The sequence below is a fragment of the Nanorana parkeri genome, unplaced genomic scaffold (assembly GCF_000935625.1).
Source record: "Nanorana parkeri isolate BGI_ZX_2015 unplaced genomic scaffold, ASM93562v1 scaffold21, whole genome shotgun sequence".
In the NCBI taxonomy this organism is placed as follows: domain Eukaryota; kingdom Metazoa; phylum Chordata; class Amphibia; order Anura; family Dicroglossidae; genus Nanorana; species Nanorana parkeri.
In genome coordinates, this window is record NW_017306289.1 from 2,296,530 (window position 1) to 2,315,402 (window position 18,873).

Sequence of the window (18,873 nt, forward strand, 5' to 3'; positions counted from 1 at the left end):
CAGCGAACTGTGATTAATACCACTGCCCAATAGTATTTTCGAAAACAGGGGAGGGCTAAGCCCCCCTGAGACAATGGAAGTTGTAGAGTGGCCCTAGAAATTCTGGGCGTACCCCTGGCCCACAGGAATCTGTCATCTATCCTTGCCACTGTGGTGTAATGTATTGGCTCCAGGTTAAAGTGAACTAAACTCAGGAGTTAATCTTAAAAGTACATTAAGGCCTGTGTGACGAGTCCCGTCGGGGAAAAACTGCTCCGGTCTCGCCATCTGCAGGGACGGCCGCTGTGCGTTCCACGGTGGAACGCGGAAGCCGCTCGACTTCCGGATTGTGAGGCGAGCGGCCTGCGTTCCTCGGTGGAACGCGGAAGCAGCTCATTCCGGCCGGGGGCTCCTCCCACGTCCTCGGGCTATTTAAAGCCCCAGCTGAGGCAGCATGGCGTTCCACAATTGGAGTCAGAACGCCTGCTGCCTCCTGAACCAAGCCTGCATCTACAACACTGCACCAGCACTGCCTGTGACGGACCACCTTGCCCTCAGCCTGAGGATCTGCAACAGAGCCGCTCCACAATAACTTAAACCGCAAGTACAGCTCCAGTTGGAGCATTATATTGACTGTCAGCTCTGCCTTATTGCATGTGCTAAAGGCTGTCTTTACATCACTGTCATCTGTGGAATACCTGCTTGCATACCTGTATAACCGTGGACACCACTCCTTACAAACGTTACACGTTCATCCTTGTCTTTAGCTGTTACCATGAGACGTATGCTATGAAGTAATAGCTCTGCCTCAATACTTTTGTTACTTACGGCTGTGTGCAAACTCCCCGCTAAGACTGGGAGTGGTGACTGAGACTCAAGCCTGAGAAGCAGTCTTCACACACAACCCTATTACTTCCCCTCCGCAGTTGCGATCCACTCCGTTGCACCTACAGGAAGCGTGACAGCCTGGTTCACACCTGGGCGTTTTACAGCGCATTCCTACAAGCTGTAAAACGCTCAACATCCCTTACGCCGATATAAGAAGTCCCTCTTAGTACACTTACTCAGTGCGGCGAAGGCGTGTATCCCCCTTTACTGGAAACGCACAGCTGCACAATCTCGCTGTGGCTGGCAAAGGTAGGATCTACAGAATGGAGGATCTGCTGGCCTCGGCCAGTCACAGGGAGACACAGTTTAACCGCACCTGGTTCTACTGGACGGATTTCACGACCACACAGGAATATGCGGCCCTGTTGGGAGAGCCGTAAAGACTACCGCAAGGGTCGGATGGCCTATCTGGGGAGGAGATGTAGACATGAGGGACCTCTTTCGCCGGCACTTAGCTCGCAGAGGGGAGATACGCAGGCGGGAGACAGGAAATGGGGTGATACGATCAGGACCCGTTGGAGACTCCCGAGACAACGTCTGTCCCACCTTTTATACTTCCTCCTTACCTCTCTTTCTTCTTTGTCTCCCCTCTTCTTCCTCTTGCCCCCCCCCCCACCTTTTCGCCCTCACACACCTCACTTACATATTACTATGCATATGGTAGCGATTTAATGCTATAAGTAAAAACTTGGTGTACCTCAGATGCATTGTACAGGCTCGCGTTTGAGCCAGATCGGGGTTGCAGGACGAGCTGTCTACTGTTTGATACATAATGATGAAGGTGAATTTCTTTAATCAATGTACACTATGTACTCCTACTATTTTCTTACTGTTTTGTTATAAACTACATAAATATTATAAATAAAGAATCTATTTAAAAAAAAACGCTCAACATGTGAAAACCAATAATTGCCTATGGGCATGGTTCCCACCTGGGCGTATTTTAGCGCGTAGGAACGCGCTGAAAAATGCCCTACACCCAAAGAAGTACAGGAGCTTCTTTGGGATGTATTTCTGGTGGTTAGTGGAGGCTCCCTGGTGGATAGGGAGGGCTCCCTGTGTAGGGTGACCATTTGTCCCCGATTTCCGGGGACAGTCCCCAGATTGAGGAGACCATCCCCGGACAAATTATGTCCCCGAAAATGTTGCCAGGAACATGAAATTATATATATATATATTTATATTTATACTCACCTGATCCCTGGATCCGCCGACAAGCGCAGACTCCTGTCTTTCTCGCTTTCTCGCTGTCAGAATATGCATACAAGGCATGCCGGTTACCCTTTAAACCGGCACACGCTGTGTGCAGCTTCTGAGAAGATACGCTATTACCATAGCGAGAAAGCCGGCTGCGCATTTTGCAGAGCTCCCGCTATGCTAATAGCGTATCTTCTCAGAAGCTGCATACAGCGCGCAGGTTTAAATAGTAACTGGCACGCTCTGTATGCAGCTTCTGACAGCGTGGGAGACGGGAGGCTGCGCTTGTTGATGGATCAGATCAGGTGAGTATTAAAAAAAAAAGTTTTATTATGTTCCCGGCGACATTTAAAAATGTCCCCGGATTTTATTTTTAAAATGTTGTCACCTTACCCTGGTGCTCAGTGGGGTTCCCTGGACCCTGGTTGTGGGGGCTCTGCTGTGGCCACAGCTGTCAGTTCACCTGCATCAGATGAGATCAGAACACCAAAGAAGACGGTCCCGGGCCCGTAAGAGGGGCAATGGAGCCCGGTGAACAGAGCGGGTGTCGGGCGACACACACACACACACCCTTAACTGGCCCGTAGAAGCGATCTGGTGGCAGCCGCCAAAATCGCTTCTACTCTAAAGCCGACAGTCGGCTTTACAAGTTTAAACAGAGTCTGTTTAACCACTTAAAGACCAGGTGTTTAGACCCCCTCCCTGGCCAGGCCATTTTTCAGTATTTAGCGCTGCGGTACTTTGACTGATATTTATTCCGTCACGCAACGCTGTACTGAAATTAATTTTATACAATTTTTTGGGGACAGATAGAGCTTTCTTTTGGTGGTATTTATTCACCACTGGGGTTTTAATTTTTTTCTATATTAAGGAAAAATTACTGAAAATTTGGGGGAAAAAAAGAGTGTTTTTTACATTATGTTAGGAAACAATTATTATTAATTTTTTGCTAAAATATAAAAGACGAAGTCACGTCGGGTAAATAGACACCAAACATGTCATGGTTAAAAATTGCGCGCATCCGCGAAATCGCAAAAAACTACAATACCCAAATTTGACCATAGGCAACGCTTTAAAAGCTTTTACCGCTCAGCAGTTTAGTGTTATCAGTGATTGATGGCTGTAAAATTATCGCTCTCACTGCGACGTTCGCGGCAATATGTGCGGCGTAATGGGCGCAATCATCGTTTTCGCAGGTATGCGCACCTGACGCATGTTTGCATGCGTGTATGTATGGGTGGGGGCTTTGAAAAATTTGTGTTTTTTTAATTCTTTTTTATGTGTGACTAATTTTATTTTGGAAACTTTAATTTTCTTTCCTATTTGTTTTTTTTGTTTTTTGTTCACTTAACTTTATTGCTATCACATAGGCCCCCTAAGAAACCCCTCTATGTGATAGCAAAAGAGGTGACAGGTCCTCTTTATGGAGACATCAGGGGGTCTCCAAGACCCCTAATGTCACCTAGGACCCTCCTGAAGAAGCTGATGAAGCAGAGATCTGCTTCATCAGCTTCTCTCCAGCGTCTGAAACTGGAGAGTGACACGAGAATGCGGAAGTGATGTAATATACAACACTTCCGCATTCTGGCAGCTGAGAGGGGACTGGAGGGAGGTCGTGTACTGAACTCCCTCTGATCCTCTGTGACAGAGGCCGTATGCTGATCCCGGGCTCGCACTGGGCACAGCGGAGCCCGGGAACTCCATAGCCGGTGGATCATTTGTATGTCAACAGGCATAGGTGCCTGTTTTTAAATCGCCGATGTTTCCCGCGCACAGGTGGGCGTGGCTGAGCAGATGTCTAAAGACGCCCGCTCAGATCTAGAGACCTCTCGGCCGGCCGTTTTTTTACAACGTCCGGCCCTGAGGTGGTTAAACAGCCCCGATGCCAGCGATGTACGCTGTACGTCGCTGGTCGTGAAGGGGTTAAAAATAATGGCAGTGCTGCTGTATAGTTATCATTAATTATGTGCATTTTACCTTAGCTTCTAATATTCTGTTATATCACAATACTGAGATATGCTGGTATATACATTATCATTTACTTCTGAAAAATCTGCACTTAGAATTTTCATTATTTCCACTAAGTATTACTGTGTAACCGACAGAACAACTGTGATACTAACATATCTAGAATGCATACAAACTATCTTGTGTGTCCATTTGTCTCATTTGCTTACCTTTCCTAGATAATGTGCACAGCCTCCCTTCCTGCGATGAAGATGGAATTGGTATGCAGCCTGCTTATATAGACAGTGTCCGCCTTTCCTAGTTAAACTGAAAGTGAAAGCGACAAAGCTGCGTTACTAAGCAAATTCACGTACAGAGAGGACACAAGATGGAAGCTCAGCATTTGGTTGCACAATGCATTTACTCCGCTAACACCAGACAAGACTTAGAGACCCAGAATCAATTACAACTTTGAAAGCAGAAGTCTGGGCACATGAAACCTTAACCCTTGCAGTGGGGCTACCACCCATACTGCAAGTGTTAAGTATTTGGTTTGTCTAGAGAGCCAGTGGCGTAACAACTGGGCGGGACCGATGTGCCCCGGGCGCATAGATGGGAGGGTGATCTCTGTGTGCTGCATGTCGGGTGATCTCTGTGTGCTGCATGTCGGGGGTGTCTCTATGTACTGCATGTAGTCGGGTGATCTCTGTGCTGCATGTCGGGTGATCTCTGTGTGCTGCATGTCAGGGGTGTCTCTATGTACTGCATGTAGTGGGGTGATCTCTGTGTGCTGCATGTTGGGGGTGTCTCTATGTACTGCATGTAGTGGGGTGTCTCCGTGCGCTGCTTGTGGGGGGGTGTCTCTGTGTGCTGCATATCGGGGAGTTTCTCTGCTACATGTTGTGGGGGCTCTCTGCCTGCAGCATGTTGGGGTAATCTGTGTCTGCTGCTTGTCGGGGGAGGGGGATCTCTGTCTGCTGCATGTTAGGGGGACTCTGCTGCATGTCAGGACACACACACACTGTCTGCTGCATGTCGGGGGGAGGAACACTTTGTCTGCTGCATGTCGGAGGGGCCCTCTGTCTGCTGCATGTCGGGGACAAACACTCTGCTGCATGTCGTGGGGTGTCTCTATGTACTGCGTGTAGTGGGGTGTCTCTGTGTGCTGCATATCGGGGAGTTTCTCTGCTACATGTTGTGGGGGGCTCTCCGTCTGCTGCTTGCCGGGGGAGGGGAACCTCTGCCTGCTCTATTTGCAGGAAGCATTCGGTATTGGTAGATGAACTGGTAAACTCACCATACATGTTGAAGGGATAAAGTGAGTTTAATATTAGCATTAGTGTTTTTGTATCTAGTTAGAGTGTTTGCTTAAGTTGTAACAAGTTTCCAGAAGGATTCTTGGAAGCCATGTGAATTGTGAGAAATGAAAAGAGTACTTCTAGTTTCAGTTTCATATCCACAGTGTTTATCTGTGTTTGGTTAATGCTGAATCACCACCCCATGCCTAGTACTCCCACTATAGTGGCATCTACTCCTACTGGAGAGAATAGTACATATAGTTTTATTACATTCCCCTATTATTATGGTCCCACACCTAGCCCACCAAGTGTTTACAAATATCAAAATTAAATGTTTGTCTATGTCCAGACTTTTCCCAATGTGACTGTCAGGATCCAAAGAACCCCCAGGTGGCGCTGGAGCAAGGTGTGCCCCAGCTGTGACTGATCATCCCATCACCTGGTGCTTCCTGGGAGGGTATTTAGGCCCTCCCTGCAGTCAGGAAGCTGGCTCAGTATTGCGTCGCCTGCACTTGACTGATTCCCATAAACCTGAACCCTGCTTCCTATCTGCAGACCTGTCACCGACCACTCTCTTGGATCCTGTTCCTGTACCGTGCTGCTGCCCTCCTGTTAATGACCTGGCTTGTTACCCGACCACTCTCCTTGAATCCTGTTTGTGTACCGTGCTGCCCTCCTGTTAACGACCCGGCTTGTACCTGACCACTCTTCTTTTATCCTGAGGCCTGCCATATATCTGCAGGCCTGTTACCCCTCCTTGTTGCTTCCCCCTGGCTGTAGGTGTGTGTTTGTCCCAACGGTGGGTTTATTACTTCACTGCTAAACCTGTGGGGGGTTGAGGGAGTTTGTAGCTTTGTTGTGTAGCAAATAAACTGTGTGCATAGAACCCTATCCTGTGTGGGCATATTAATTTGGTCATCCTGCGTGGGTAGCTACATGTGGTGTGAGGATGCCTGTGCCTGGTACCCTGACAGTGACAATCAAAAGATGCGCTATAACTAATCCAGATATTTTTCTTCTTAGGAAGTACAAGGGGGGCATGTGGCCTGAAATGGAACGGGACCTTTTACAAGAAAATTATGTGTTTAAATTTTCCCATTTTCATAGTAAAACTTGCCAGGTGATAGCTTATCCTGCACATGACTATATAGAGTTAATGGAGCTGAATCACAGTCTATCACACTAGTGAGAGTCTCCTTTAAGGTGCCCATACACTGCACGATTCTCGTACGAGAATCGCGGGAAATCCCGCGATCGTACGAGAATCGAACAGTGTGAACGAAGACGTGCGACCGTTTCTACTGTACGGTCGCACGTCTTTTGTCTAAGGAGCATGTTAGAAAACCAGCCAAGAATCATACGATTTTCGGCTGGTTTGAACGGTGCTCGGGAGACAAATGCCGAACGGGCCGGTGTGCGCACGTGCACACTGCCCGTTCAGCATTGCGGTCATCGGAAGCCCGCCCCTCGGGGGCGGGTTTGCGATGGTCGAGAGTACGATCTGCCTGTCCAAGATGGGCAGATCGTACGTTTTTTTAAATCACTTTACAACCATCGCAAGACTAAGGTCTTGCGATGGTTGTACAGTGTATGGCCACCTTAAAGGTGCTCATACACCTTACAGTTATCTAGAGATTTTGGTCTGCGATCATGTTTTCGTCTGAAAATCTGCCAGTTGATCGGAAGTGCACAACCTCAATTACTGTACAACTGATTGTTCTCTTTCAAGCAGGCTAGAAACACTTTTCTCTTGTTGGATGAAAATTGACAGGTTAGTGGCATTGTTGTACAACAAAAACCTCAAGGTAAAAACTGTACAGCCAAAAAAAGTTGTACAATGGCTGTAAGGTGTATGGGCACCTTTTTAGAAGGAGAAGATGTATCCAATCTTTTCTTGATGGATCCTAATCAGGGCAGCCATCAGGGGGGTATGACCGATACTCATGTAAGGGGCCCGGGCAGCCTGGGGGGCCCGCCCGGGTCCTTTATATGACTATCGCCGACGGTGAAGGGCGAGGAGGCGGAGGCCTGGCCCTAGCATTGCCGCTCCAACGGCTTTGAGACAAGCTAGGGCCCCGTCAGCGACGCTGCTCGTCTGATGTCGGACTGGCCGGAAGTGACGTCACTTCTGGCCGGTCCGGCGGCCGACGAGGCCATGTGCGCAGGTAAGAGGAGGAAGGAAGGAAAGGAGGGGGGGAGGGGAGGGATGCAGCCCTGATCAGCCCACCTGAGACCTTCAGAGCCCACCATAGACAGTCTCGGATGGGCTGTGCAGCATCTATGGTGGGCTCTGCAGGGTCACTCTCAGGTGGGTCCTGTGTCCAGCGCGTCACTAATCCCTGCGTCCATCCAGCGCGTCACTAAGCCCTGCGTCCAGCGGCGCGGGGGGGCCCGGCCTAAAGCCGTGTAAGGGGCCCCAAAATTTCTGATGGCTGCCCTGATCCTAATATGATACCTCTGATGGGATCCCACACACATGAGATTTTCAGTAACAATAGACAGATAAATACTTGTATAAGAATCTTTACCAGCACATGTCATGTCAGGAAGCTGAATTGTATGTACTTGAAGCAGCGTGTATGCAGTTAAAAGGAAAGAAAGGAAATGTCTATACAGACAGCAGACATGCTTTTGGGATTGCACGCAATTTTGTTCCTATCTGCTGCTCTCCAATTCATTAGAACACATGAAACGAAGAAGCCTTAAGGTCCCCACACACCTTACGATAATCGTGGGAAATCCCGCGATCGTACGATTATCGTAAGGTGTGTGGAAGCCGTGCGACCTCTACTACTGTAAGTTTTTATTAAGTTTTCAGCGGCATATAGGATACAAGACACAATGATCAACAGTGAGATGCATACATACATATCATAGAAACATGGAACCGGTGATTTTTGACCAATGGCGTAAACTTGTGGGTGAATGGTCACCAGGTTTTGCAGGATAACGTTTTGTCGGGGTGGGCTAGGGACTACCCGGATAAGGGAATCCATACAGTGGTAGTCCCAGAAGTGAGAAAGAGAGGGGGGTTGGAAAAAGAAGGAAGGTGGGGGGGGGGCACTGAGTTCGTCCGGCTTGAGCCTTTTTGTCACGGGAGCCTAAAGGGTTGAGAGACTTGTTGGGGCCAAGGAGGGATGGGCATAATCTATTCATGGTTGCCAGATCTTAGTGAAAGATTTGTTGGTGTCTGCAAGGATGCTAGTCAGCTTCTCGTTTAAGCAGAAAAAATCCATACGCCGCGTGACTTCCCCAAAGGGTACAAATTGCTTTTTCCACGCCAAGGCAATGGTTTGTTTAGCCGCCAGCAGGACGTGTGTGGCTAGGCGGTGTTGGTTTTTTGCGCGGAGCGGAGACTTAAGGTGCAGTAAGGCCAGCCAAGGGTCCTAGTCTTTAGAGAATTAAACATGGCCGCTAAGTGGGGGGGCAAAAGTGTCTGAATATTTTTTGTAGTATGTAGCCGAAAATCCATCCGGGCCAGGTGTCTTGTAGGTCTTGAGGGACTTGATGGCCATAATGACCTCCTCGGGGGAAATGTCTTTGGCCATAAGGGTGCTCATGCTCTCCGTAAGCGAGGGCAAGTCCACCCCAGCAAATAGCGCTTCGGCCTGGTGGGCTTGAAAGGTTGAGGGCTTGCCGTATAGTTTAGATAGTAGAGCGGTAAAGCAGTTGAGGATGGTGGAAGGGTTTGCCGTAGTGTTACCATTGGGGAGGCGGAGTCTGACCGGGGGCCTTCGGTTTAGATTTTAGCATGTTGGCCATTAAGGGGCCAGGTTTGTTGGCGCACGCATAAAACGTCCGTCTAGTCCAACGGAGCTGTTTTTCCGCTGAGTCATTTAAGAGGAGATTCAGTTCCAATCGAACTGAGTCGATCTTTTTCCGCAGAGGAATTGAGGGGGCCATGTTCCAGTCAGACTCAAGCCTCCCCAACGTCAAGGAGAGGTCAGACACCCTTTTATTCTGTTCCCTCTTTTGCCGGGAGGCCAGACTGATGAGCCCGCCTTGTAGAGTTACTTCATGGGCTTTCCAGAGAGAAATCAGGGAAGTGACGGATAGTGCATTTTCCGCAAAAAAGCAGGAAAGGCACAGTTGAATATGCTGAGCCGAGTCGGCAAAAGAGAGGAGGTAATCATTCAGTCTCCAGTTAAATTGAGGGGAGGGAGGGAATAGGGATTTACAGATGAGAGATACTGGGGAGTGATCCGACCAGGAGGCAGAGAGAATACGGGCGTCAAGGACGGATGGGAGAAAACTTGGTTGTATGAAGATATGGTCTATGCAGGAGGAGCTGGCATGTGGGTGTGAGTAAAATGTGTAATCTCTAGTAGTTGGGTGTCGGGCCCTCCAGACATCTATGAGGTTACAGTCTTGCAAGAGAGTGCGGAAGAGGGGAGACAGAGCTGAGGTGGGCCGTGGGGGTGCATTGCGTGTGTGTGTGCCCCATTTATCAAGTTTAGGGTCCAAGACTAGGTTGGAGTCTCCGGCCACTATTAGGGTGCCCTTTCTATGTTTGTCAGCAACTGCTAGTAGGTGGGAGAAAAATTGAGTCTGGTGGGTATTGGGCGCATAGTATGAGAGCAATGTTACTTCCACATCAAAGATTGTGCCCCGTAGCAGTAAGTACCTTCCCGTGGGGTACGCTATTTCATGGGAGCATACAAACGGGGTGTTTCTGTGGAAGGCAATGAGGACTCCTCTCTTTTTTTCACTAAATACGGCTTGGAAGACCTGTGGGTAATTTTTATGGAAGAAGGAGGAAAAGACACGTTACAGTCTCTTTTGTATCTTGAGCCCTGCTGCGCCCATCTCTCTTGCAGGCCATATGGCAGTTTAGACACCACTGGATTGACACCATGAGAAGTGTCCAGGAAACTTAGTCCAGGTAGACGTGGGTCTGTCTTTGCCAACTCTAGCTCCATGAGGAGGTCACTCAGATCTTGGAGCTTGCGATAGTCTTTGTTACCTATTTTTGGGAAGTTTTGCAGTCTTTTGAATAGAGCGCTTTCTATGGCTTCTGAGCTACCATTGGCTTGCTCCAGTCTTGCCCATGCAGCAACAAGACCTGCATCTGGGTGGTCAACATGTACTGTTCTCAGTCTTTTAACACGATCTGCAGATTCTGGCCCCAGCCACTTTATGAGCAAATCAAGTTCCTACTTGGTAGTAAAGTTGAGATCGGCAATAGCAGCCTTGAAGGTTGATCTCCAGTAGTGATGAGCCGAACACCCCCGTGTTCGGTTCTAACTCGAACTTTCGAACATGGAAAAAGTTCTAACTCGAACTTAGAACTCAATGCAAGTCTGAAGCCTTATATGCAATTTATTGGCCATAAAAAGTGTATGGGGATCCGGGTACTGCCCTGGGGGACATGTATAGTGTGAGGTTTACCAGGATAAAATGATGTTGCATGGGCGTTTAACTGTGGTGTAGTCTCTAAGGCTTCTGCTGGCTGTGGCTTGAGCCACGGCTTGTCACTGGAAGTCACCTTGTTGTCAGCAGGAGGTGATGCGGTTCGCCGCATAGATGCACTTGTGTTGTGGATTCGAAGAAGCTCAGGCATTTGGAGCTGAGAGGTCTCTGTGTTTAGAGTCAGAACAGTGTTGTTAGTAGGAGGTACAGAAGATGACTCTGTATCGTTACAAACGTTCAACTGGGTCTTCCAGTTCTGCTGGGATAAGACAGTCTGAATTAGTACTTTGTCCCATTGCTTGTTCAATGACTTTCAGCCTTGCTAGGGCAGCTGTTTCCTCTTTCTCCATTTGCCGAATCATTATCTGAACTTCTATTTCTGCTTGGCGAGCTTTGCTCTGAGCTTCTATCTCTGCTTGGCGAGCTGCCATCTCTGCTTGAAGAGCTTTGCCTTGAGCTTCCGCCTCTGCTTGAAGAGTTTTGCTTTGAGCTTTTGCCTCTGCTTCTTTCTTAGCAAGGGAGCCTTGCGCTTTTTTTGAGTCCGCATCAGCGCAGGCCTCTATTAGCTTGCCGCTTAATGTTGAACTTCTGGAGCGAAAGGATCTAGAAGAACGTGCAGTGTGCTGGGTTGATGTGGATCTGTGAGTTCTGGTCTCCTGCAGTTGAGCAATGCGGAGTTCTGCCTTATAATTAGCATTTTGCACCAAGAGATCTCTTTGTTGGTTTAGTGCATCAGTCTTGCTCAGTTCTGCTAAAGAGTCTTCTATATTAAGAGTCCTGTAAGAAGGCTGTGTATTTTACAAACAGCCGCTGGTAGCGTTCATACGCAGCAGATAAGTGATCTATAGAGTCTCTTAATTCAGCTGGTTGATCATTAAACCTATTAAACCACGCTCTTATGCACAAGGCAATGATAACGCTCCGAATACAATACGCTATGAGGATGCACGAAACCCCAGGGACTATAATCCCGCCCCATCCAATACTAGTCATCTGGGAACCACTCCTGCCCATTTTTTAGGGGGAACATTGGAGAACAGGAAAAGGGGAAACCTGGACTCCTTTGTAACCAGAACCAACTGGAAATAATAAATCTATCCGGTCACCCCCTTAATGAAAATCAGATCAAGGTGTTACAACTTGGCCTGAGTTTCTGCCCAACAGACAATTTCAAATACTTTGAAATAGTAAAAGATTTACATATGTTCGCACACAACTTATTATTTAAGGTCATGTATGACCGGAAAACTGTCAGTGCCAACCAGCTGACAGCTGAGCAGTCGAGATGGGAGGGGTACACCATGCAGGATTTTAGGGCTCTGAGGGTACTTATGCAATTATTGGAGGAGGGAACCACGCCCGATGCTGTACAGGACGAGGCTAGCCAGTCAGGGGACAAACCTACAAGTTTCAAAAAGAAATCTACAAAATTTCCGGCTATACAATCGAACCCACACATATGGGCTTTCCTCCAGAGTACCATCAAAGACATTGAGGCTTTGTCCAATCACTCTCCAACTACCAACTTACCTGAACCACTTAATGAGGCCTTAAAAAGTCTATCCACGATGGAGGACATCGTTATAAAACCGTCAGACAAAGGGGGTAATGTAGTTGTACTCAATAAAACTCAATACGAGACAATGTGTGCCAAGATCCTTTCCAACTCTGAATGGTACATACGAATTAACGCAGAAACAGTTACGTCATTTCATGCGGAGTACAAAACAATAATCTACCAGGCATTCAATAATGACCTAATCAATAAACAAACCAATGAATACTTGGACATACAATTTCCCCGTATGTCCACATTCTATTGTCTCCCTAAGACTCACAAAAGCCTTGTGGCCCCTACAGGCAGACCCATTATTTCAGGGGTAGGTAGCCTCACTGAACTGGCCAGTCGCATGGTCGATCAACATCTCAGACCCCAAGTGATTTCTTTACCATCTTACCTCAAAGATACTTCTGACCTCTTAAAGAACATCGATGGAATTATGATTCCACCCGACGCCTGGCTAGTAACAATCGATGTGGAGGCACTATACAGTAGCATTCCCCATCAAGAGGGTACTGAAATTGTTGGACAGTTACTAAATAAAAGACCAAATTCATCTATGGCCTACAATACTTTTATATTAGAGCTCCTATCATTTATTCTGACACACAATGTCTTCATCTTCAAAAGCTCCCACTACCTCCAGATACAGGGGGTTGCGATGGGCACATGCTGTGCCCCGTCCTATGCCAACCTGTATCTGGGGGGGTGGGAGCGAGAACTGTTCCATGATCTTGATGCCCATGGCTATTCTGAGCACATTTTAACATGGCTCAGATTTATAGATGACGATTCTGAGTCTGATGGCTTTAGGGGCTGGGGTGCTCTCCGAACAGTGTTCTCCATCTTTAACTGGTGGACTCCACTGTTCGGACTGTACCGCTATCATGGGTTAAACTAGCAGATAAGGATGGCCATATCTATATGGATATATTTAGGTGTACTATTCCCATTAAAGAGATATTTTTCATAGAATCCATTCACTCCCTATGGGAGTTCATGGTCTGTGGGCCATGGCGGACTCCATACAGCGGTTCCCACCCCTTTTCTTGAGGGGAGCCGCTGACATGGAGTGCGGGAAATGCTCCCTCCTCCTTTCCCGCACCTTGGTGTATTCCAGCGATCTCTCCCACACATATTTCTGTTATAGTTTCCATTTTATATCAATCAATAATATATGCAATGTTAAAAATGTCTACCATTTATTGTTTTCTTTGTCAATCCACTGTTTTCTTTGTCAATCCACTGATTTCTCTTCAATGTGTATAATAATCTATGGATTAAAATCAATACTATGAAAGTTTTATGACAGATATTAATTGTAGATCATGAAATGTTTGATCTATATCCTCATATGTGACTAAAGAGCTATTATAAATACAATTCATACGTGCAAGTTGTATTATGTGTGCATCCCACGCTCCCCTGTCTCTCCTTTTTCTCACTTTTATTTTCTTTCCCATCTGGTTGTCCAGATATCTTCCCTTATTTCTCCCCAGTTTCTTCCTCACATGCTTTTTTTTCTTTTTCTTTTTCTTTTTCCCTCCCCTTCCTTCCAAATTTGTTTTTTCATTCTTTCCTTCTCTTCTTTCTCCATTTCCTATTATATTCTGATGGGGACCCTGGCCCTAGGGACTGGCAGCAAGGGTGCTGGCCTCCACAAACTAGAAACGACCCCATAATGTGTCCTTCACTGATGTTACCACCTTTCAGAGCGCCAGTTCTTTCACCACGCTCCCTGGCGACTCGCACAGGGGCCGTTTCCTGGTTTGGACCAGGTGACGATGACGTCACCAGGGGAGCGCCGTTATCAGCACCCACGCGAGCCCCCAGCGTCAGTATACAGCCGGCGAGGGCTGTGTTAGCTGCTGGGGGCGCGATATCGAGAGAGAGAGGAACGGCTACCTTACGACACTGATCGACAATCTTGTGTATCCACCTCCAATCTCTTGGGAGCAGTGGTATGTACTTATTTCAAGTATTATGTCCAGTAAGGACGACAGGGTACAGTGGTTTGTTTCCACTGATACTCAGATTAGTTTATGTTTTCCTTGAGGCTCCAAATGGTATCCTCTAACTTTTGATTTACTTCTCCAATAAGGTACCCCCGCCATCTCCCGATTGGGTCTGCCCTCACTGGGGTCTAGGGCCTCCATTTTTTCCTCTCTCCTTCTTTCCTGTTCTTCTTCCCCCCTCCCTTATGCTTTTACTCTTTCTTCGTCTGAGCTGGGTGGAACGACTGGGACGCACACACAGACTCCAAGGGTAGGTGATATATTTATATACATATATCCACCTGTGTACAATACCACTAGACAAGTTCAAGTGGCTGTGTTAGAAGTTCAATGATGTTTATATTTTCTATATATTTTTCTTAAATTGTATAGACAACTTCCCCCTTCACCTCCTGAAGAAGCGCTATTTAGTGCGAAACGTTGAGAAAATCAAGCTCCTCCATCACCTCTCTTTATACTAATCATGTCATGTGTACATGAATTTTTCAATTATCATGTTTTTTCAATCATGTTCCATTGTATAAGATTCTGAATGTCATCTGTATATGAATCAACTTAATTTATGTGGAGTGAGCTTACAGGGGAATCATGTTGTCAATTTTATCAATTTCACTTACTTTTTAATCAAATAAAATATTTTTTCTAAAAAAAGGTTTTTGTTTGTAAGTTGTCAGTCGGCTGCCCAAAAAACCCCAACTTTTCTAATTTTTCGACATGGTTGATCATTAAAGTGTGACAAAACTGACATGCAGTGTGAAGTTCTGTCCCAGATGCCTGACAGATTGCTGGAGAACTCCTCTCTAGTGGTTTCATAGTTTTCTCTGAGTTTCTGTGTCGGTTTTATTGTACGTTTGGGTCCCACACTCTGTTCGGCAATATCTGCAAAATCTGCACCCTGTATATCTGCGGATTCAGAGGCATGATGAATCTGCGTTGGTTCTGCCATAAAAGAGTGTTCAGAGCCTTGTCTAGACATTTTTCAAGTTTTTGCAAAAAATTGTACTGTCTCTTTAAGAAGACAAACAGCAGCGTAGACAGGTGGGGTAACGCAGTTCAATGCAGAGAAAGTTTTTAACATTTACAGATGAAGTGCAGTAAGCTTGTGCGACCATGTGCTTTCACAAGATGGTGGATGGCACTGAGCCAGATTAGGCACACATATACACAGCAGGCTGTAGGAATTCTATCATTTTTTGACTATTCTGATTCCGATTTGTTGTGATAGCGATTTATTCCTGTCTGAGACCTCTATGCCTGGCCTGTATAAGCAGATACACTCACTGAGGACAATCCTTATCAGATAGCTGAACTCACCAATACCTTTTTCCATCCACAAAGTTGCTTTATTTTGAACATCAGGTTACAGCATACAACAGGATGCAGCAGATGAATGAATTGCGGTATTTAAACGGTCAAAAGATGATACTGTTTGTAGCATGCAATGTAGATTACATGTGTCCCGTTACATGCAGATTACATGTGGCCTGTTAGCTGCAGCCATGACACAGGAAATGCTACTGAGGATGAAGGGCCGGAGCATACACACGGGGGAAATGCATCATAGATATCAGGGAAGGGAACCTAGAAAAGCATGTGCAATACCACAAAAGGCCACTAGAGGCAGCATATGAACTAACCATGGACTATCCATAGGAAAATAGTCTAAGGAATAAACTATATAAATTCTTATTTCACACTAATGTGAATAATAACTCCGGCTGTAAATACAACTATTGAGGCAGCACATTCACTAAGCTTCGGCTGTGCCAAAGTGCAGAAGGACTAAAAAAAAAATAAAAAAATGTCAAGATTTTTTTAAAAAGGAAAAAAAATAAATTAAAATTACAAGCTAGCTCCACCCAACTGTTTCCTATTGGCCGGCTAATGCATAACAACCGGACAGAGCTGGCTGTGACGTCGTTATTGTTTAATAACAGATCAGCGTCCCCAGGTCATTTAGGGACGCTGATCTGTCATTACAACTGAGCAAAGCTAACCGTTAGTTCACGGCTGGCTCCACCCAGCTGTCATTTGCGAGGCGTACGGCCGCCTTCGGCTGCAGTATGGGCTACAGCAGTCCTTCAGTTCGACTGAACCGAAGGGCTCCCGCAACCGAAGCCAGCCGAAGGATCAGCCAAAGCTTCGGCTGATCCTTCTGCTAGCTTTGTGAATATACCCCTAAGTTTGTTTTCTTTAGAAAGCAGCCACAGCCTGAGTGGGAAAATGTCCCCCTATTGAGTCATCGCTAGAGCTCTCCAATCACCAAAGCTTATGCTCCCTGCTGATTGAAATGCTCCATGTCTGACTTGGCAGGAGTGTGTCTGACCTATACAGAGACGACTGCTTCCACACAGAGAGAAAGGGTTGCAGCATGCTGGCAGGGGACAGGCTTTTCTACTCAAGCTGTGACCACTTTATAAACAAAATGAACTGTAAGACTTTGCACAACTTATGTTTTATACATTGTACCTGTATTACGCTGATTTAAACTGCAATCTAGGTTTCATCCATCTTGTTATTTCAATATTTAATAACAACAAAATGCAATTATTTGCCATGTGTTTTATAAAGTCGTTTTTCTATTGGCTCCTGTGACTATGACTTGCGGCCCTGCTATGAGACATCAGTTGATATCTTCCACAACAATCACACAAGAAAAACCTGACTAAACTCTGCACAATGGAGTCGTTTTTAAAGAGATATTCGAAATAACTGGAGTGGTGAAGAGGTTTGGTATGTCATAGCTGATGTCTAATCCGAACGGTTGAAGGTGTACGTGTACTTTTGGGGCATATAAAATACCTGTATTGAAAGAAAGAACCAACAACTTGTCATGTTGCTGTTTTAGTACACTGAACATTCGTTATACATAATGTTTTATCATGGAAACCATACCTGTGTTTTCTGCTTTATATTTTATTTATGAAATTGTATTTGTGTTGAATATGAGTAATTATATGACGTGATATGAAAGCATGCAAACACAGCTTTCCTTCCTTGGCATGTGTTCCTGCGATCTCCTCTATATGTTTATACACTTCATGAAGTGATGTGTTTGAAATAAGTATATAGCACTTCCTTTTGATACTTTCCCAGCACATGGTAGCGTATAATTGTGGCAAATCCTGTTTAGTCAGTTTTGTTGACAAGCAACTCGAGATAACTGACCATTTAGTTTTGTGGCTATATGTCAGGCAGCTATTCTTCTAAACTGCAAAACTTTCCTACTAGCTGCACTCCAGCATATTGCATTGGCAATACTAATACACTAAAGATCTTTTTATGTCATGTGCAATGGGGCTATCTAAAGTAATAACTGCTACAATGATTCGTATACTGACATTTTGGGGCTTTTATTGGTGCTCATATACATGCCATTTTTTATTTGTTGTATATCTCCACACAATAGAAAACAGCTTACTGTAATGTTATATTTTCTATAGGTCATTTTACTAGGAGTTTTAGAAATCATAAACAAGTGATTACTTAAGCCAAAACTCACCCATACTTTGAGTGCGATGTCATGAATGGATACCATTGTTAAAAAACACAGCTAGTCTGGTAGATGCAAGATTTGATGGGTGTAACAAAGATATACCTAGATACTAGATATGGTATGACTGCTAGAGATCATGTCATATGGCCAGGTGATCTAAACTCTCCTGTATACATAGACATTATTTTTATGCCCCACACTGCATCTTCACTACTTGTGAAGCCATACTTCTAAACCCTCATTACATGTACATTCAGAACTACCTACCCAGCAGAAAGAGGACTCCAGCTGAGAGAGTGAAGGGCATTAGTGTGTCAAGGGGTTTTTACATTTTTCAGGGTTGTCTTACACAGGGAGATAGCTTATATGAGAGCTCCCTGACTGAGGGAGAAGAGGTGATTGAGGAAGTAGTACAAGTTTCTTTTAAATGTTGGATACCATTGACATGATTATGAAGTAATGGGAGAGAAGCATGTGCAACCGTACACATAAAAGACAACTGTAACTTCCATCATGAATGTATGCTTTTTGACTGGAGTTCGGTTTAGAAAAAGTGACTATTGCTCTTTAATCCCTCAGTTGCATGATCTAGAAATGTGTGTGTCAATGAGCCTTGAGACTGCTACTTGCAGATGGTGTCAATAACAGTCGAGCATGGAGCTTAGAAGCCTGCCAGCTTCTTACTGCACAGGTTTGAAAGGCCTTATTTTCAGTTGATCCCCGGGATGCCTCCATTGCCATCCGTCCTTATGTATCACAAGCAGTGATCTGTAACAAGTAGTTTTCGAGTATTTGGAAAGTGGTTCGCTATTGCTTCTTGAGTGAGTTCTGTTTCCTGTTTTATGTTAACATTTGGAAGGCTTTCGGACCGGCTTTTTAAATACGTAAGAACTGCTTAAAAACAAAATGACAAGAATAAACTAGGCAATCAGAAGTGATAGAACAAAGTCATTAAAGTGACATTAAACCCTCAGATTTTTTAACATAAACCAATACTGTAATGTGCGCCAATGTTAACATTTGAGAGGCTTTCGGACCGGCTTTTTAAATACGTAAGAACTGCTTTAAAAAATGACAAGAATA